This window comes from Ovis canadensis, chromosome 2, assembly GCF_042477335.2.
Source record: "Ovis canadensis isolate MfBH-ARS-UI-01 breed Bighorn chromosome 2, ARS-UI_OviCan_v2, whole genome shotgun sequence".
Taxonomy (NCBI): domain Eukaryota; kingdom Metazoa; phylum Chordata; class Mammalia; order Artiodactyla; family Bovidae; genus Ovis; species Ovis canadensis.
Window position 1 is genome coordinate 102,654,471 of NC_091246.1, and position 5,049 is coordinate 102,659,519.

Genomic DNA, 5,049 nt, shown 5'->3' on the forward strand with positions numbered 1-5,049 from the left:
TCCTCAGCAAAAACATGGGGAAAACTCTTAAAAGAGAGAAAGAGGAAGTTGGGAGGGCAACAGTAAACAGTCCTGCACTTAGCATTGGGTGAGTTGTGACCGTGTCTCATTGGCTGAGCTGTTGCTAGGTGAGAAAGTCCGCTTCTTATTGGGCTCTGCTGTCTTCATAGGGCATGCATGAGAGCTCCCCCTTCTAATCTTGCAACTTTATTTCTTTAATAGTGATTTTATTTGATTAGAAATTTGTTTCCACAATAAATTTTATTTTTGTCACACAAAATTATATGAAAAAAATTCTAAAATAATCTACACATTGATAACGTCATTCAGTCAGCTCAGTCAGTCGCTCAGTCGTGTCCAACTCTTTGCGACCCCATGAATCACAGCACGCCAGGCCTCCCTGTCCATCACCAACTCCCAGAGTTGACTCAAACTCACGTCCATCAAGTCAGCGATGCCATCCAGCCATCTCATCCTCTGTCATCCCCTTCTCCTCCTGCCCCCAATCCCTCCCAGCATCGGGGTCTTTTCCAAGGAGTCAACTCTTTGCATGAGGTGGCCAAAGTACTGGAGTTTCAGCTTTAACATCAGTCCTTCCAATGAACATCCAGGACTGATCTCCTTTAGAATGGACTGGTTGGATCTCCTTGCAGTCCAAGGGACTCTCAAGACTCTTCTCCAGCATCACAGTTCAAAAGCATCAATTCTTTGGCCGCTCAGCTTTCTGCACAGTCCAACTCTCACATCCATACATGATGACTGGAAAAACCATAGCCTTGACTAGACAGACCTTTGTTAGCAAAGTAATGTCTCTGCTTTTGAATATGCTATCTAGGTTGGTCATAACTTTTCTTCCAAGGAGTAAGCATCTTTTAATTTCATGGCTGCAGTCACCATCTGCAGTGATTTTGGAGCCCCCAAAAATAAAGTCAGCTACCATTTCCACTGTTTCCCCATTGAATTCTCATGAAATGATGGGAGTAGATGCCATGATCTTTGTTTTCTGAATGTTGAGCTTTAAGCCAACTTTTTCACTCTCCTCTTTCACTTTTATCAAGAGGCTTTTTAGTTCCTCTTCACTTTCTGACATAAGGGTGGTGTCATCTGCATATCTGGGGTTATTGATATTTCTCCCAGCAATCTCAGTTCCAGCTTGGGCTTCATCCAGCCTGGCATTCCACATGATGTACTCTGCATATAAGTTAAATAAGCAGGGTTACAATATACAGCCTTGACAGACTCCTTTTCCTATTTGGAATCAGTCTGTTGTTCCATGTCCAGTTCTAACTGTTGCTTCCTGAGCTGCATATAACTTTCTCAAGAGGCAGGTCAGGTGGTCTGGTATTCCCATCTCTTAGAATTTTCCACAGTTTATTGTGATCCATACAGTCAAGGCTTTGGCATAGTCAATAAAGCAGAAATAGATGTTTTTCTGGAACTCTTGCTTTTTCGATGATCCTGTGGATGTTGCCAATTTGATCTCTGGTTCCTCTGCCTTTTATAAAACCAGCTTGAACATCTGGACGTTCACGGTTCACGTATTGCTAAAGCCTGGCTTGGAGAAATTTTGAGCATAACTTAACTAGCATGTGAGATGAGTGCAATTGTGCGGTAGTTTGAGCGTTCTTTTGCATTGCCTTTCTTTGGGATTGGAATGAAAACACCTTTTCCAGTCCTGTGGCCACTGCTGAGTTTCCCAAATTTGCTGGCATATTGAGTGCAGCACTTCAACAGCATCATCTTTCAGGATTTGAAATAGCTTAACTGGGATTCCATCACCTCCACTAGCTTTGTTCATAGTGATGCTTTTTCTAAGGCCCACTTGACTTCACATTCCAGGATGTCTGGCTCTAGGTGAGTGATCACACCATTGATTATCTGGGTCATGAAAATCTTTATTGTACAGTTCTTCTGTGTATTCTTGCAACCTCTTAATGTCTTCTGCTTCTGTTAGGTCCATACCATTTCTGTCCTTTATCAAGCCCATCTTTGCACGAAATGTTCCTTGGTATCTCTAATTTTCTTGAAAAAATCTCTACTCTTTCCCATTCTGTTGTTTTCCTCTATTTCTTTGCATTGATCGCTGAGGAAGGCTTTCTTATCTCTCCTTGCTATTCTTTGAACTCTGCATTCAGATGCTTATATCTTTCCTTTCCTCCTTAGTTTTTCACTTCTCTTTTCACAGCTATTTGTAAAGCCTCCTCAGCCAGCCATTTTGCTTTCTTGCATTTCTTTTTCTTGAGGATGGTCTTGATCCCTGTCTCCTATACAGTGTCATGAACCTCCATCCATAGTTTATCGGGCACTCTATCAGATCTAGTCCCTTAAATCTATTTCTCACTTCCACTGGATAATCATAAGGGATTTGATTTAAGTCATACCTGAATGGTCTAGTGGTTTTCCCTACTTTCTTCAATTTAAGTCTGAATTTAGCAATAAGGAGCTCATGATCTGAGCCACAGTCAGCTCCCAGTCTTGTTTTTGCTGACTGTAAAGAATATTGGCTGCAAAGAATATAATCAATCTGATTTTGGTGTTGACCATCTAGTGATGTCCATGTGTAGTCTTCTCATGTTGTTGGAAGAGAGTGTTTGCTATGGCCAGTGTGTTCTCTTGGCAAAACTCTTATTAGCCTTTGCCCTGCTTCATTCCATATTCCAAGGCCAAATTTGCCTGTTACTCCAGGTGTTTCTTGAGTTCCTGCTTTTGCATTCCAGTCCCCTGTAATGGAAAGGACATCTTTTTGGGGTGTTAGCTCTTACTTTTTATTAAATCTTTCTTCCCATTTTATTTATTTTACCGAAGTATACTTGATTTTGGGCTTCCCTTGCGGCTCAGCTGGTAAACAATCTGCCCGCAATGTGGGAGACCTGGGTTTGATTCCTGGGTTGGGAAGATTCATGGAGAAGGGAAAGGCTACCCACTTCCAGTATTCTGGCCTGTAGAATTCCATGGGCTGTATAGTTAATGGGGTCACAAAGAGTCAGACACAACTGAGCAACTTTCCCATACTTTATTTACAGTGTTTCAGGCAAAGTGATTCAGTTGTATATTTCTTTTTCAGATCCTTTTCCATTATAGACTACAAGACATTGAATATAGTTCCCTGTTTTATAGTAGTCCTTGTTGGTTATCTATTTCGTATATAGGAGTATGTATCTGTTACTTCATATTTATTTATCCCCCTTCCTTTCCCCATTGGTAACTATAAATCTGTATTTTGTGTAAGTCTGTTTCTGGTTTTTAAAGAAGTTCACTTGTTTCCACATATAAGTGATATATTTTTCCTTCTTTGACATAGTATGATCATCTCTAGGTCCATCCATGTTGCTGCCAATGGCATTATTTCAATTTTTCATGGCTAATATTCATATATATGAATACATACCATGATACATATATACTTTATCCATTCATTTGTTGATGGGCATTTATGGTCCTTCCGTGTCTTCACTATTGTAAATAGTGCTGCAGTGACCACTAGGGTACTTGCTTTTAAGTAGCTTTTGTCCTCTCTGGATATATGCCTAGGTGTGAGATTGCTGGATCAGGTGGTAAATCTTTCATTTTTAAAGAATTTCCGTACTGTTCTCAATAGTGGCTGCACCAATCTACATTCCCACCTATTGCAGGAGGGCTCCCTTTTGTCCACACCCTCTCCCTTTATTTGTAGTTATTGATGCATTTATTACTTATGCAGTTTGTATTACTTATGCATTTATGTAATTATTGAACATTATTTGTAGATTTTTGATGATAGCCATTCTGAACTGTATGAGATGATACCTTATTGTAGTTCTGAGTTTCTCTAATTAGGGATGTTGAGCACCTTTTCATGTGCCTGTTAGCCATCTATGTCTTGGCAGGTATTTCTGCTGATGGGGAGGTTTGGTTAATGCATAATGCAGGTATATAGTGCATAGGGGAACAGAGAGGAAGCCTAAGAGCAGAGAACGTTCTGTTTTTGTTTTTGTCTTGCCATAAAATACAAATTTTATTTCACATCTCTTTTATAGGGGCACTAATCCCATTTGTGAGGGCTTCACCCTCTTGCAGTCACCTTCCAAAGGCCCCACTTCGAGATACAAACACATTGGGGATTAGGTGTCAACATATGACTTTCAGTGGAATGTTCACTTCCAATCCATAGCTAGTGTAAAATGATGTTTACTATAGATTTTGTTAGATATGGACCCTTTTCTTATATTAAGAAGTTCCTGTCTGTCCCCAGGTTTCTAAGACTCCTTTAAACATCTTGAAGAGATTCTGAACTTTATCAAAATTTGTATTCCATCCTTTGATTTTTCTTATATCAATATGGTTGTTTAAATGTTAAACCAACCTAGCCTTCCTGAAATAGCTCCAACTTGGTTGTGATGAAGTTTTTCCCTTTTATATTATCAGTTTGGGTTTCTTTGGGATTTTTCACACGTTTATGAATGAGATTGGGTATGTACAGGATCTGCAGTGATGTTTCCATCTTGACATGTCTTTTTTGCTCTCTAGATGAGACCTGACAGGGGCTTATCAATCTTTCAGATTTTCAAAAACCCAACTTTTGGCGTTGTTGACCCTATTATGCTTGTTTTCTATTTTCTATGATAGGTTTTGCTTTAAAATTTCTACTCATTTATTTGCTATTGCAAAGGAATCTTAGTTTTTCCTAGATTCTTAGGACTATAACATATAAGCACAACTTCAGCAGCATGCTTTTTATATACAGTTTTCCATTCACTTTCTTGACACTTTAATGATCTTTTAACAGAAGATAAGCCATTAATGATCTGTATAGTATTGCTTGGTACAATCTCATACTAAAAGGAACCTTCTGTTGAATTCCAGAATTGTTTAAAGTCCAGAGTGCAGTGGTTCTTAATCTAAGATCCCCTACATCACAGTAATTTTTACCCTGGTTCAGTAGATTCACAAGCACAATTCAGTACTTGAAAAATCCCAGGGAGATGTGGCTCACAGATAGAAAATTAGGATTCAAATCACTCTCATTTTACAGATTAACAAAATAAAGCCAAGAAAGAGGAAAAAACCTGC